Source organism: Giraffa tippelskirchi, chromosome 1 (assembly GCF_054371585.1).
Source record: "Giraffa tippelskirchi isolate mGirTip1 chromosome 1, T2T-mGirTip1v1.2.pri, whole genome shotgun sequence".
Classification (NCBI taxonomy): domain Eukaryota; kingdom Metazoa; phylum Chordata; class Mammalia; order Artiodactyla; family Giraffidae; genus Giraffa; species Giraffa tippelskirchi.
The window spans coordinates 78,100,953-78,118,205 of record NC_137275.1 but is presented as its reverse complement, the minus strand read 5'-3'; the positions used below and the strand labels follow the sequence as shown (position 1 = coordinate 78,118,205).

The following is a 17,253-nucleotide window of genomic DNA, read 5'->3' as shown; positions in this document are numbered from 1 at the left end:
CACATAGAGAATTTAGGCAACTTGGAAATGTCTTATTACATGCTTATTATCACCAAATGAATATACGTTTTCAATTATGATCATATATTCATTTCTTCATAGTTATATAGGCTTAAGTTTTTTCATGCCTCAATTAAAAAACCCATTGTCATGAAAACACCTAATGTATAAAAATGTTATAACCTTCCTGAAAGATCATACTTTGATGCATTGAGCGTAATTTGTTCTTCTTAGAATTTGGATCTATATTTTTATTATGACCAAACAGTGTCAGTTATGACATTTTCTTTTTGCACAGTGTTTCTTTCATATATTAAGAAAAAATCATTAGTTCTGATGGTATGATGAGAAAAAAACAACTAACATTATAAATTATGTGTATTTGTTTTAAAAATAAATTTAATAAGAATGATATTGTTTCTTCAGTAACCCTGGTAAAAGAGAATTCTTTCCAAGCTGCTGCTGCTGCTGCTGCTGCAAAGTCGCTTCAATCGTGTCCGACTCTGTGCGACCCCATAGACGGCAGCCCACCAGGCTCCCCAGTCCCTGGGATTCTCCAGGCAAGAATACTGGAGTGGGTTGCCATTTCCTTCTCCAGTTAATGAAAGGGAAAAGTGAAAGTGAAGTGGCTCAGTCGCGTCCAACTCTTAGTGACCCCATGGACTGTAGCCTACCAGGCTCCTCCGTCCATGGGATTTTCCAGGCAAGAGTACTGGAGTGGGTTGCCATTGCCTTCTCCTCTTTCCAAGCAAACAACCTCAAATCCCAGACAAAATGTCCTATAGCCTTACAAAATAGGATAGTCTAGCCACCTTTACTGATTTGGTAAAATAAGCTAAGTGTATTTTTAAATAGAGGTTAAAAAATAACAAACATTATTCAGATTGAAAAATGATCTCTTAAATAATATTCTAATTAAGACCTTTTTATCTACTTTGCTTATAAAAATTTTTCTTTAGTAAAATTTGAATGTTTCAAATTTTGACTGAGATGGTTTACATTGAGGTATTTACTCAATAAGCAAGAAATATTTCTTAAATGTTTGGAGATATGATTATTTAGGTTATAACGCTAATCTTTCTTCTGATCTTTCAGGCCATTAAATAATAGCACCCAAATACTACAGGAAGATCTCCAGTCAGTTCTTATCCTATTTTTGACCAATTACTATAGATCAAAAAAGTGGCATCCACATTTGCAATGCATAATGAAGGTAAATGTTAACATGTAAAACAGATCCCCTATTAGGGGAGATACATTTTTCTTCTATCTCCTCCTATTAAAAAAAGGCTGCTGTTTAGGTATTTCATGGAATAAAAAGGTAAAATCAGAAATATTATTTAATAAATTTAATATAAGAATGTTTACAAAATGGCAGTTGATTCATAAAAATAATCATATTCAAAGGTAAAAGATAAAAGTTATTAATAAGATGATTAGTAATTAGGTTGTTTATAGTGTGATTATCAAAAAGTAAAATAATGTACATCTCATGGCATAAAAATACTATTACCTACCTGGACAAACAAATTACCTTTAAAATCTAAGTAAAGTAGTATGCTACAAATCTTTCTTTAAAAAGTTTTTTTTAGGAAAACAAATTCATCTGAATTTTGGAAATTTTTTCTGTTAAATAATGAGTAATACTGATGATATTTAACTCTTTTCTTTATCTCTTTATGATTCTGAAGATGAAATATTTGTTGAAAAACAGAGACCAAGATATCAAATTTATGATGAAAATAAACTGAAACCTATGCTTTTGCTAGATGGGAGAGAGAGGTTTCCTATCCATTATATTTGTGGAATAATCACTGGCAAAAAGACTGAGGTTAGTATTTCCTACCTGTTAAGTTACAGGGTAAAGAAAGTCTTTGGAAAAAAGGACATTGTCCTCTTTGCAAAGAAGCTTCAGATGCAACCTGGACATTTATCTTCTTTTTCTGCATAAAAAGATCATTAGGATCCCACATAGTACCTAAGATAGCATTATTATTTTTGTAATCTATAAAATTCAGTGCCTAATTTTCTTATTTGGAATATTTGGGAATAAAATGTTATATGTCAGAAATAGGAAGTTCTGTTATGTCTCTTCTATGTCACTTCACTGAGGGAGGATAGAACAAATCCCAAACTCTCTCTCTCTCTCTCTCACATACACACACACAAACACCCACAAATACACACACATACACAAGATTGCTTACTTTATCACTGTCTTTTTCTTTTATCTCCCTTTTCCTGTTTTACCTGAATGTCTTTAGTTTTAGTAAGACTTTAGAATTTTTATTTGCACTCTTTGGAAAAGAAAGTGATGATGTTATTTAAATATTTTGGACACACTTAGAAACTAATGAAAATGTGCAATTTAAAATAAAATTTGAAGTTGAATTTTCATAAAACATAGCAATCCTCTTATTATCTTCAGATAGTGAGATCACAATAATTATTTTTTACAGCATAGAAATATTTTTCCTATACTAAAATTATTCAAGACAAGGATTAGAGTTACTTTATTCACATCATTAAAGCTCTATATTAATTAAGAATGAATATATACCATAAAAAGAAAAATACTAACCAAGTCCTTTCAGATAAGGAAAAAGTTGCTAAAACATTAACTGTGTAAGTTCTCTTTTTACTTACAGTTTTTGGTATCAAAAATATTAATTGAATCTATTCAGTTACCCAAGTACCAGCTTCTATTTGTCATTGAGCACTAAAACCCTGGAAGTTGAGTCAAAGTAATATAGATTACTTACTACTGAGACTGTTATCAGCACAAGAGTAATGCAGTAAAATACAAAAACAAATTTCTAATTAGTATTAACTCGCTAGTTGTCAGCATATATTTCATTTCTACATATGCAAATAAGTTGAATACCAATACAGTTCCTAAAAGTAGAAACTATTTGTATGCCTACCCAGTATTTCTTATGTCAGAGATACTTACATAATGATCAAACATTGAACTTCATTATTTAAATCACATATGGTTAGAGGAGCATAGTATAAGAGAAATCATAAGTTTCTTTGAATTTTTTAAGAGATAAGTTAAATAAAAGTAAGAGTTTATTTGCTCCATTCTTTTTTGATTAAAGTATAGTTGCTGTACAATAATATATGTTATGGGTGTACAATATAGTGATTCACAATTTTTAAAGTTTAGTTTTGCTTCTTTTGTTGTAGATTAATAGACCACGCATGAGTTTATTTCTGGGCTCTCTATCCTGTTCTATTGACCTGTGTGTCTATTTTGGGGTCAGTACCGTATAGTTTTGATTAGTGTAGCTTTGTAGAATAGTCTGAAATCAGGGAGCATGATTCCTCCAGCTCTGTTATTTTTTCTTAGGGTTGTTTTAGCTATTCAAGGTCTTTATGTTTCCTTAAAAATTTTTAAATTATTTATTATATTTCTGTGAAAGATGGCCTTGATATCTTGATAGGGATTGCATTAAATCTGTACATTGCCTAGGCTGTATAATCATTTTAAAAATATTGATTCTTCCAATCCAAGGATATGGAATATCTTTCCATCTTATTGGATTGTCTTCAATTTCTTTCATCTGTGTGGTGAGGGTGGGCACCCTTGATTTTATCTGATCTTAGAGGAAATGCTCTCAAGTTTTCACTATTGAGTATGATGTTATATATGCCTCAGGATAATATTTGTCTTATATGGCCTTTACGTTGCTGAGGTATATTCCCTCTATGCCCACTGTCTGAAAAAAAATTATTCATAAATGGATGTTAAACCTTATAAAAAGCTTTTTCTACATCTACTGAGATGATCATATGGTTTTTATTCTTCAGTCTGTTGATGTGGTATACCACATTATTAGACTTGTGGATATTGAAAAATCCTTGCATCCCTGGCATAAATCCCACTTGACAATGTATATGATCCTTTTACTGTATTGTTGGAGTAATTTTGTTAGGATTTTGTAGAGGATTTTTGTGTCTATGTTTATCAGTGATATTGACCTGTAGTTTTCTGTTTTTGTGATGTTTTTGTCTAGTTTTGGTATCAGAGTGATGCTGGCCTTGTAGAATAAGTTCAAAAGTTTCCCTTCCAATGCAATTTATTGAAATAATTTCTGAAGGATAGATATTAACTCGTCTTTAAATATTTGGTAGAATTCACCTATGAAGCTATCAGGTCCTGGAGTTTTGTTTATTGAGAGTTTTTAAAATTACTGATTCAATTTCATTACTGGAAATTTGTCTCTTCATATTATCTATTTCTTTCTGGTTCAGTCTTTGGAGATTGTACCTTTCTAAGAATTTGTCCATTTCCTCTAGATCTTCCATTTTATTGACATATGATCACTCTTAATAGTCTCCTGTTATTCTTTGTATTTCTGTGGTGTCAGTTGTAATTTCTTTTTTTCTTTCTGATTTTATTGATTTTAGCTCTCTCCCTTTTTCTTGATGAGTCCAGATAAAGCTTTATTAATTTTATCTTTTCAAAGAACTAGCTTGTAGTTTCATTGATCTATTGTTATTTTAGCCTCTAGTTTATTTTTTTATGCTCTAATCTTTATGCTTTCTTTCCTTCTACTAACTTTGGGCTTTGTTTGTTCTTCTCTCTCTAAACTTTAAATTTAAAGTTAGGTTGTTTATTTGAGATATTTCTTATTCCTTTAGGTAAGTTTGCTTTGCTGGAAATTCTCTTCTTAGAAATACTTTAGCTGAATCCCATAGGTTTTGGATTGTCTTGTTTCCATTTTCATTTGCCTCTAGGTATTTTTTTATTTCCTCTTTGATTTATTCGGTGATCCATTGGTTGTCTAGTAGCATATTGTTTAGCCTCCAAGTGTTTGTGTTTTCTACAACTTTTTTCTTGGAGTTAATTTATCATCTCATAGCATTGTGGTCAGAAAAGATGCTTGCTATGACTAGATTTTTAAAAATAGAATGAGGCTTCTTTTGTGGCCTAACATACAACCTCTCCTGGAGAATTGTCCATGTGCACTTGAAAAGAATGTGTATTCTGATGCTTTTGGAATGCTCTATCTCTCTCTCTCTCTCCCTCTCCCCACAGCCATATATATATATAAATTTAGTCTAATGTGCATTTAAGGCTAATGTTTCATTATTTATGTCAAAGATCTGTCCATTGATGTAAGTAGGGTGTTAAAGCCCCCTACTATTACTATGTTACCGTTAATTTCTCCTTTTATGTCCATTAATATTTGCCTTATATACTGAGATACTACTATATTCAATATTTATATATTTGCAATTGTAATATTCTTCTTGGGTTGATCCCTTGGTCATCATATAGTGTCCTTCTTTATCTCTTACAACAGTCTTTATTTTAAAATCTATTTTGTTTGATGTAAGTTTTGCTACTCCATCTTTCCTTTGATTTCTATTTGCATAGAATGCTTTATTTTATCTGTTTACTTTAGTCTGTGTGTGTCTCTCAATCTGTAGTGAATTTCTTTTAGGCAACATAAGTACTAGTCTTGTTTTTGTATATATTCAGCCACTCTGTATCTTTTAGCTGGAGCATTTCAAGGTAATTATCGATATATACGTTTTTTTTGCCATTTTGTTGTTTTGGATTTGTCTTTTAAGTCTTTTTCCTCTTTTGTTCTCTTTTCTTATGAGTTCTTATGATGACTATCTTTAGTGTTATGTTGGATACCACTTACTGTTTTGTGTGTATAGCTATTATATAGTTTTGGTTTGTGATTACTGTGAGGTTTTTTTATATATCACCATGTTTATACATGATTGTTTTAAGTTGCTCATCTCTTAATTTCATATGCATTTTTTAAATCTTGCATATTTACTCTCCTCCCCTCATAATTACTGTTTTTAAATTATATTTTGCATCGAATTTTTGTGTATATCACTTACCTGCTCATTGTGGATACAGATCATTTTACTATTGTCTTTAACTCTTGTTTCTTCTTATTGGTAAGAAAAATGTGTCTTTATACATTTGGGTTTTTATCCTTTTTCAATAGTCAGATTTAACCCAAGAGGGAACCAAATTTGGCAGGCATTTGACTTTTCAAGGCCACACCCTGAAGCTCTTTACAAGCTGGTTACTACTCCTGATAATCACTAATCTCAGGGTTGTTTTGTTGGATAAAGTAATTATCTTCTATTAAAATAAAATCTGAATCCCCAGATAATTAATATAAACCTGAATTAGGTTTTCAATTTTGAGATGACTAACAGAAAGCAACTCTGTTCAAAATTAAGAACCATAGACTTGTTGTTGCTGTTGTTGTTGTTAAGAGAATGATTTTTTAAAAATCCAGAGCCAGGAATCAGACATGAAGGATGAGAGAGAAGTTGATTTTCAACATGCAGGATGCAAGTACTTTAGAAGGTATACAAAGTTATTAAACGTAAAATTCTCTTAATTCTCCACTTTCCTGAGGCTGCTGCTGCTGCTGCTGCTGCTTCTGCTGCTAAGTCACTTCAGTCGTGTCCGACTCTCTGCGACCCCATGGTCCGCAGCCTATCAGGCTCCTCCATCCATGGGGTTTTCCAGGCAAGAGTACTGGAGTTGGTTGCCATTGCCTTCTCCGTTCCTGAGGCTAAAGCTCCTGAAAATTTAGGTTGAAGGTTTACACTAACCTTTTAAATCAAATCAGTATAAAGTCCCTATATAATCCAGTCAGTTTGTTTACTTAGTGTGCCACATTGAGAAATTTGAATTCAGGCTTAGGTATATATCAACAGTCAAGTTTTATAGGAGAAAATCATCATAATACTGTTACCTGGAACAACCCAAAACTTTGGACTTCTTCAGATGCACAAAAATCATACTCATCTGAAGAGTGAGAAGAACGTAATGAGCTTAATAACATTGGCCCAAGAAAAGCTGAAAGTACATTTGTGGCATCATGAAGGTTAATATCACAGTGTTAACAAGCATGAGCTAGGCTCCTGGATAATAAAAATGACCCTGTTGCCACAGCTGACAGGCAACCAATTGGCCTATTTTTCAGTGTGTGAAAAAATTTGCTTCATATATATGATCAGCTTTATAGCTGTTTTCCAAAGGAGGGCAAGTCTAATACCACTTATTCTGTCATAGCCAAAAATAAACAGAGGCTTTCATCTTAATTTTTTAACTGTATCTCTCCAAAGCCCCTACACTTTAGAAATTTAACTTTTGTTTAGTGATTGAGGAGTTTTAGCTATGTATATTGAAAATGCAAGCATAATTATTTTCCCTTCCTGCATCCACAACTTTTAAGTGTGCCTTTGCAAGTCTTCTCATCAAAAGGTATAATCTATACTAGCTTTGTGATGTGATTTAACTGTAGGATACTGGAAAAGTGATGTCATTCCAGGTGTGAAACTAAACTCAAGAGGCCTTGTGCTAATCTGTTTCTCTTTTGAAAATCTTTCATCTTGTTAACAAGCTTGAGCTAGGTTTTTTGGATAAGGGAAGGGACTCTGCCTTCACAACCAACAGTCAGCTACTACACATATGAATAAAGCCACCCTGAACCTGGCAACTCTCATTCCATTTGCCAGCTGACCTACGAGACATGAACAAACACAAGTAAAATCAGCTGAGACTGAACCAGATCACAAGAACTGCACAGTTGATCCCATAAGCTTGTGAACAACAACAAGTATTGCTTTGAGTCACTATGTATTCAGATGGTAAACAGAAGTTTGTTGTCTTACAGTTCTGGAGGCTGGAGGTCTGAAACCAGTGTGTTGCTCAGGTCATGTCCCCTTTGAAGCCTATAAGACAATCTTCCTATCTCTTTCAATTTTTTTTATGGTGTTTTGCCAGCAATCTTTGACATTCCGTGGCTTGCAGTTGTTTAACTCTAACTTCTGCTTTCATCTTCACAATGCATTCTTCCTGTGTGTATCACATGGCTATGTTCTAATAAAGATCTCAGATATATAGGATTAGGATTGCATTCTGCTATTTTCTGACCTTATCTTAACTAACTGCTCTTCAGTGACCCTATTTCCAAATAAAATTATATTCTGAAGTATTGGGTGTTAGGAAATCAAACTATATTTTTTTTCAGCACATAGAAGTCCTATGGCTATTATCACATTGGATGCATTACCTCTAAGATTCAGGACAAACCAAGGGTATATAGTCTCCCTTGAAAAATTCACCAGTCTAGTAGAAATCTTATACCACTGGTTATACCAGTGTTATTTTTAAATAAAAGGAGGACTTCCCTGCTGATCCAGTGTCTAAGACTGTGCTGCTAATGCACGGGGCCCAGGTTCAATCCATGGTCAGGGAACTAGATCCCATATGCCACAACTAAAGACACTTAATGTTGCAACAAAGGGCAAAGATCCCAAGTGCCATAACTGAGACCTGGCACAGCCAAATAAATAATTATTTTTTTAAAAGAAAAGCCAGAAAAGAAGAGAAAATGTACCTCTTCACAGATAACATATTTAAGTACAAAAGCCTAAGGAAACAACAACAATGACACATTACTATACATATTAAAAGAGATTAGTGACGTGTCAGAATTATTCATGGTCAACCAGAAAATCAATTATATTCCTACATAACAGAAAAAAAATTGAAAAATGAGCAAGACAATTTCTAATGACAATATAAAATATGAAATATTTAAGAATAAACCTAATATGCAAATCTATCCAAAAATCTACAAACTATGACTGAGAAAAATTTAAGATATAAATGAAAAAGATATACCATATTCATAGTTTGATAGATTAGATATTAAATCTCCCACAAATCAATCTAAAATTTAGCACCATTACAATCATGAATACAGAAGCCTCTTTTATAGGCATAGATAAATTTCTTCTAAAATTTATAATGCAATATTGAAAGCCTAGAATAGCCAAGACAGTCTTGGAAAAGAGGAAAAAAATTTGAGGACTCAAACTGACTGACTTCCAAAATTAACATGTAACTACAACTACAACAATCTAGGTAGTGTAGTGTTGGTGTAATGATAGACATATAGAACAATGGAGAACAAGAGCAAGTCCAGAAATAAACTCTCACATAGCCCATTGAATTTTGCAGTAGAGTAAATCAATGGAGAATATTCTTTCAAAAAAAATGGTATTTGTGTTATTAATATGTTAAAAAAACAAGAAACAAGACACGATCTCACCCTACCTAATACTGTACACAAAAATTAATTTGTGATGGATAATAACTCTAAACACAAAAGCTAAATTTAAAGATGTTCTAGAATAAATCATTGCAGTGTATTTTTTTAGCTGAGGGGCAGGTTATTTCTTACCAATAGATCAAAACAAAATTCAGTTAAACTTTTTTAAATAAATAGACAAAATCATTTTTCACAGAACTAGAACAAAAAATTTCACAATTCATATGGAAACACAAAAGATCCCAAATAGCCAAAGCAGCCTTGAGAAAGAAGAATGGAGGTGGAGGAATCAAGCTTCCTGACTTCAGGTTATACTACAAAGCTACAGTCATCAAGACAGTATGGTATTGGCACAAAAATAGAAATATAGACCAATGGAATAAGATAGAAAGTCCAGAAATAAACCCATGCACCTATGGGTACCTTATTTTTGACAAAAGAGGCAAGAATATACAATGGGGCAGAGACAGCCTCTTCAATAAATGGTGCTGTGAAAACTGGACAGATGCATGGAAAAGAATGAAATTAGAACACTTCCTAACACCATACACAAAGATAAACTCAAAATGGATTAAAGACTCAAGTGTAAGACCAGACACTGTAAAACTCATAGAGGAAAACATAGGCAGAACACTCGATGACAAAAATCAAAGCAAGATCCTCTGTGACCCACCTCCTAGAGTAATAGAAATAAAAACAAAAGTAAACAAGTGGGACCTGATTAAGCTTAAAAGATTTTGCACAGCAAAAGAAACTATAAGCAAGGTGAAGACAACCCTCTGAATGGGAGAAAATAACAGCAACTGAAACAACTGACAAAGGATTAATTTCCAAAATATGCAAGCAGCTCATACAACTCAATACCAGAAAAACAAACAACCCAATCAAAAAGTGGGAAAAAGACCTAAACAGGCATTTCTCCAAAGAAGACATACAGATGGCTAACAACCACATGAAAAGATGCTCAACATTGCTCATTATTAGAGAAATGCCAATCAAAACTACAATGAGATATCATGTTACACCAGTCAGAATGGCCCTCATCAAAAAGTCTAGAAACAATAAATGCTGGAAGGTGTGTGGAGAAAAGGGAACACTCTTGCACTGTTGGTGGGAATATAAATTGATACAGCCACTATGGAAGATGATATGGAGATTCCTTTAAAAACTAGGAATAAACCTACTCTTAAGCATATACCCTGAGGAAACCAAAATTGAAAGAGACACATGTATCTCATTGTTCATTGCAGCACTATTTACAATAGCTAGACCATGGAAGCAACCTAGATGTCCATCGACATATGAATGGATAAAGAAGTTGTGGTATATATACACAATGTAATATTATTCAGCCATAAAAGGAATGCATTTGAGTCGGTTCTAATGAGGTGGATGAACCTAGAACCTATTATACAGAGTGAAGTGAGCCAGAAAGAGAAAGATAAATATCATATTCTAACACATATATACAGAATCTAAAAGAATAGTCCTGAAGAATTTATTTACAGGGCAACAGTGGAGAAACAGACATAGAGAATCGACTTATGGACATGGGATGAGGGGAGGAGAAGGTGAGATGTATGGAAAGAGTAACATGGAAACTTACATTACCATATGTAAAATAGATAGTCAATGGGAATTTGTTGTATGGCTCAGGAAACTCAAACAGGGGCTCTGTATCAACCTAGAGGGGTGGGGTGGGGAGGGAGATGGGAGGGAGGTTCAAAAGGGAGGGGATATATGTATACCTATGGCTGATTCATGTTGAAGTTTGACAGAAAACAGCAAAATTCTGTAAACCAATTATCCTTCAATAAAAAATAAATTAATTAAAAAAATACAAACTTGAAAAAAAAGAAAGAAAACAAAAGAGTAAGCCAGAAACTAGGAAGAAAACTGAAAGAAAACATATATTTGTCAAAGAAATTAGATCCAGAAAACATAATTTCTATGCCTAAATAGGGCTTCCCCAATGACTCAGCAGGTAAAGAATATACCTGCAGTGTAGAAGACACAGGAGATGTGGGTTCAGTCCCTCGGTTGAAAAGATCCCCTGGAGAAAGAATGGCAACCCCTCTAGTGAGAAGGGAATGCAGAGGATGAGATGGTTGGACGGCATCTCCGACTCGACAGACATGAGCTTGAGCAAGCTCTGGGAGTTGGTGATGGACTGGGAAGCCTGGCATGCTGCAGTCCATGAGGTCTCAAAGAGTTGGACACGACTGCACCACTCAAATGAACTGAACCAGTATTCTTGCCTGAAAAATCCTATGGACAGAGGAGCCTGGTAGGCTACAGTCCAGTAGTGTGTAAAGAGTCAGACATGGCTGAGCAACTAAGCACTATGCCTCAATAAGGTAAACAACATTTTTAAAAATAGCAGCACACTTGAAAATATCTTTTGAAAGGCAGATTTGAAGATTATATTGCAACGTACAATAAACTCATGGAAAAGTACTCAGTATCTCTTCAAATAAATGCAAATCAAAACTATAATGAGTATCACAGCATGCCCACTAACCTAGCCAAAATTAAAAGTTCTGTCAGCACCAGTGTTGGTGAGTAAGTGGAGCAATGAGAACCTTCATGCGTTGCTGAAGGAAATGCCAAGTTGTATAATACCTATTGAAAAATTCATTAGTTTCTTAAGATGTCAAACATAAACACACTAAGACAGATCAATTGTAAGTGTTAAAAATTTTCTAAGAAAATGAAACAGAGGCCTACAAAAGATTCATAAGAGAAAGTTCATAGAACTTTTATACATAGTAACTCCCAAACTGGAAAAAACACAAATATTTATCAAAAATAGAATGGATTAATGAGTCATGGAATATACATGTGTACATTATAACGTAAACATATAATACATAGCTATACAAAGATAGTACAGATTGATACATGAAATAATGTAGATGAAATTCACATTCATTATGAGGAAAAAAAGCCAGACACAAAAGAACATACATTTTTCTCCTCAAGTGATGGAATCTTTATGTTCTTATTTTGAACTTGGACCAAACTTTGTGTTTGCCTCAATAAAAAGATTATGATAAAAGTGATATAATGTGATTTCTGAAACTAAATCATAAAAGTTCCATGCACTTCTCCCTTACTCTCTTGGGATCTTGCTCTTGAAACCTACCAACACCACTGAGGAAATCCAAGCAGTCTTTGGAGAGGAACTGAATTCTCAGCCCATGTTGTCAGATGAGCTGACCCGTGATAGCATCCACTTGCTAGGGAGGTGAGTACTTGTTCTGAAAGCATACCCCATAACCTCAGTCAGGCTTCCCTAACTAATGTCGTTCAGAGCAAAAGTGAGCCATTCCCACTGACCTATATCCAAATTGCCAATTTGCAAAGAAAATAAATGGTTGTGGTTGTTTTAAGCTGCTAAGATTGTAGTGATCTAATATATATCTATAATACTTGTAACATTCTAATACAGAAAGTAGGGTGGTAGTGTAACCTAAGCATAAAACATGCAGCTTTGGCTTTAGGGCTATGAAGTAAATGGAAGCTAAAAGGAATTTGAAAAGAGGATTTGGAAAAGGTAAAGGGACTAGAGGAGGCTGCAGGTGAGAGGGAGGGAAAAGGAATTTATTACTAGAAACCTGAGAAAAGAGTCCCTTGTTATTCGATGGTGGAAATTGTGGCAGCAGTATTCCCTTTGATTGTGTTAGCGATAGGGTTGAGTTATGCTAGAGAGATTTCCAAGAGTAGCATTGGAAGTGCCACTTGCCTTCTAATTTTCTATGACAAAATGTGAGAAGAAAAAGATGTTCTAAGAATAAACTGTTAAATATATTAGAACCAGGACTTTCTGGTAGAAAAACAAGACAGTTTCTTATTTCTAGCCTCTCCAGATGGCAGACAATTCTCAAATTAAGTAAGAGTATAAGGCTGTGGGACCATACTCTTAAGGATTCCTGGAGAACCCTCTCTGGCTTTGAGTATGGTCCCACAGCAGCCTCAAAGGGAATCTCAGGTATAGGAGGGCTTATCTCTAAGAGAACTGTTGGTGTCACTCTTATCTACTTGAGTATATTCATAAGCTGATACATAAGAAATTCACAAGATTTTTAAAAGAATTGTAGCAAGTGGTGCTGAAAGCAAGGGAGGTTATACAAAATGAAAAGAGGCCTTTGCCCCCCCCCCAATTTTTTTGAACAAGAAATAAGCTGTGATGCCTAATCAGTTGCAAACATGGTTCACTCATTATGGAAAAGTATGGATGGCTCAGAAAGCAGTCTTAGAGCTTGAAGAATGGCAGGAGCCACAGAGAACAAATTCTAGGAATATGATTGAGCCTTAATCAAGAAAATGGCAACATGTTTCTGACTGGATTAAAAAATTACTCTAGACAAGTTACTGGTGTGAGTGTTCTGTTTTCTTCTTTCAGATGAGTGGGATCATAGTAGTTATCTTGTGCTGTTTCTCCATTGTTCTTACATTTATAGGCATCAGATAATCTGTTTTAGTTCACAATTATTCATATGGAATAGAATAAATCTCAAGGAGCTTGCTTATATGGGAGGGAGAGAAAGGCAGAGAGAGAGAGTAAAAAGTAAGTAAAGAGGTACATGTAGGTACATGTATAAGAAAGTGCCCTAGCCTATTCTTGTGCCTTTATTACTTTTGAGCTTGAAGTTATATTGAAACATAAATACTTACACACACACACACACACAAAGTCCAAAAATCTCTGATTTCTAATTCTTCATGAACTCACTTCAGCTGTTCCAGCTCTTACTTTTCTCTGTTCTCTGAGCAAAAATCACTAAATTTATATAACTCAGCATTAGGCAATAAATTGCCTCTTCACATTTAATAATACATATCCTTTCATTCGTGTTTGTCTTTGCTGTCTACACAGGAAAGATGGAATAACTCAACAGTTAAAGGCAGGACTTTGGACATGACTCCCATCTCTTTCTCGAACTTGCTCTATGACCCTAGTAAGTTATTTAATCTCTACATCTTTCAGGTCCCTTACCTATAATTAGAGATAATGCTGATAAATTTACCTTCCTCACTGGATAGCCAGGAGGATTAAGTCAGATAAAGAATGTTAAAAAAGTTTCTATGGGGGCTCAGTAAGTGTTAGCTATTATCATCATTTTCATTATAAAGGCTTTAAGCTCTTTGAGAATAAAGATCCCCTCTTAGACATTTGATTCTACAGAGAACACATTAAAGTTCTGACTGCACAACTGTATTCCATAAATGTCTGATTGATCAGTGAAAGAGTTTTTATTATCCAAATCTATAATAAATGCAAAGAGAAATACATCAGGCATGTTATTTAGTGAAATGAATTTTGTATGAGAAAACAATTTTTGTAAAGATATTCAGGAAACCATGATTGCAACTTGTCTCCTACAAAGACATAATGTTTTCTGTTACATAAGAGTACATATAATCAGATTTTCCTTGTTTTTAGGAAAATATTGTTCACATAAGTAAATATATTTTAAAATAAGCTGAAAAACTTCAGTTACTAAATTATCCTTAAATTTTTAAAAGTGCTATTGGTAATACATTCAAACTTTCTGACTACTAACTTGTCCTTTGCTATTTTCACATTATCCAATTTAGGAAAAACATAAATGCCCTTTATTACCCCTGCTGAAACCTCTAGATCCAATTATATATTTTTTTTGTTTTCACTGACAGAAATATATATATATGATATCTATTGCTTCACTATTTACTCTCTACTTAATCCTCTGTGGTCTAACTTTGGGCTTCCCTGATAGCTCAGTTGGTAAAAAATACGCCTGCTATGTAGGAGATCCCGATTAGGAAGATCCACTGGAGAAGGGATAGGCTACCCAATCTAGTATTCTTTGGCTTCCCTGTGACTCAGCTGGTAAAGAATCCATCTGAAATGTGGGAGACCGGGGTTCGATCCCTGGGTTGGGAAGATCCCCTGGAGAAAGGAAAGGCTACCCACTCCACTATTCTGGCCCGGAGAATTCCATGGACTGTATAGTCCATGGGGTTGGACATGGCTGAGCAAATTTCAGTTTCAGTCTGACTTTTGTCACCTAGAAAATACCAAAAATTCATTTTAAAGGGCATCTAGGCTTTTCCTTTGTCAATTTTATCATAAATCTCAAGCCATGCAAACCTTAACTATAGAATTTGAATTAAGGCTTTAAAGCAGTGTTTCTTTGACTTTCACATGCCTCATAATAACTTGGGGGAGTTAATTAATAATTCTGATTTATGAACCTCAACCTCAGAGATTCTGATTCAGTGATACTGGGTGAGGTCAAGAATCTAAATTTTTCACAAAATCCAAGGTTATTTTGAGGTATTGAGGTCTACTCTTTGAAGAGGCGCCAGCTTAAAAGAATTGAATAAAGCAGAGGGAAAATGAGAAGCTGTGCTATCTCAAAAAGTCTATCCTCTTAACCTCTTTGATGCTATTATTTTTTATTTCTTTCATTTCCAGAGTCTTTTTCCCACTTCTTGATTGTCACCTTCTTATAAGGACTAGTCCTAAATTTCCTCTTATTCCTTTTATTTAAATATTTTCACATCCACAGATTGAACTATAATATTTATGCATAATTCTCCTGTCTGTTTCTTCCTAATTCATCCATATCTTTAAGTGCTCATTGGCTACTTATACATTCCATGTTAATTAAATTAGTTTACTTATTTTTTCAAGTGGTACTAGATTTCACTTTCTCTCTTTTTTCTACTTAGTCTCTCATCATTGGTTACAAAATGCAGCTCATGTTCCCTTGTAAATATCATGGACTAGCTTTAAATGGATTTTATTTGCTGTAGGATGGGAGAGTTTGAGGAAATCCAGAGTTCTGAGACTACCCAGAATTAATGACACATAGTCAAGAATTGACAGAAATCTGGAAACAAGGAGAAAAAAACCTCAGATGTTCATTTCCTGTAGGGATTGGAACAGCAGTGAAGTTAGATGTTGGGGATCTAACTCTCTACAAAGATTTAGACGATGTCAAAAAACTATACATACTACTAGCAAAAGACTCAAAATATGAACTCAGGTACTAGTAGTGGATGAAGATCTACTTTTCTAGAACTAGAGTGGAGGTATTGTCAAAATGAAAGAAGAAAAATTTATTTAAGCTATGGTTCACTCATTTAGTTATTTAGCAAGTTTTATTGAAAATCTATTACACCCCTGACATTGTGCAATGGACTAGGACTAGAACAGTGAATAAAAGAGTCCCTGCTCTCAAAAAGTTAAATTCTAAATAAGAAAGGATTTAAACATAAATGATCAGAATAATTTCATGATAGTGCTGTGAAGACAATAAAAAGTGGTATGTTGTAGAATAATTGGGATTGGAGGCTGAGGGGGGAAAAGGACAATGGTATGTTAAACAAGATGATCAGGGAAGGTTTCTCTGATGACTATTTGAACTGAGAAAATGTTGGCAAGAAATTTCCAACTGGGAGTTATTTGAAGACCCAGAGATGGAGTGTTTGATGCAAAAGGACAAAGAGATTAATGAGTGGAAAGTCATGGTGGTCAAAATAAGATTTGAGAATATGAGGAATCCAAAGAAATCTGCTGTGGTTGGAGCTTAATGAGCAATGACACAGAAATGGTAGTAAGTCAAGTCAAAAAAGCACTCTGAAGTCAGATCATGTAGGTTTGTTATAAGCCACATAAAGTTTTCGGGTTTTATCCAAAGTGCAATGGAAAGCCATAGAAAATTTTAAGCAAAAATGTGAGAGTTATGTTTTTGAAAGATAATTGTGGCTTGTACATTGAGAATGAACTGTAGAAACACAAAAGAAGACACAGGTAAACAACTGTTAAAGTCTAGGGTAGAAGCCATTATGGCCTGATTTTGGATAATAGCAGTGAAGATGAAGAAAGTGGAAATATAGAAGATATATTTGGGAGTTAAAACTGAAAAGAGTGCTAGATGGGTTGTGGGAGGGGGTTCAAGGAGAAGGAAAAATTAAGGAAAATTCCTAGGTCTTAACTTGACTGGATGGTGGTACCATCTAATGAAGTGGAAACATTTGTAGAGAAATTTTGAAGGAAACAAATATTTCCAGTTTCCCTATGTTTAGTTAAAGAAGCCTAATAAACAATCAAGTGCAAATGTCAGAGAAAGGTCCATATCTCTCCTGGATA

The 17,253-nt window shown here is 34.1% G+C and overlaps 1 long non-coding RNA gene across 1 annotated transcript in view; it reads left to right on the top strand.

Annotated features, from left to right (window-relative positions):
• The window catches only part of LOC145546842 (uncharacterized), a 28,955-nt gene extending 12,736 nt beyond the window's left edge, over positions 1 to 16,219 (top strand). Inside the window, exons 4-6 of the long non-coding RNA XR_014083344.1 lie at positions 1,096 to 1,213; positions 1,692 to 1,831; positions 13,990 to 16,219. This is a non-coding gene — a long non-coding RNA (uncharacterized LOC145546842). The remainder of the gene's footprint in view (positions 1 to 1,095; positions 1,214 to 1,691; positions 1,832 to 13,989) is intronic.
• Positions 16,220 to 17,253: the final 1,034 nt, after the last annotated feature.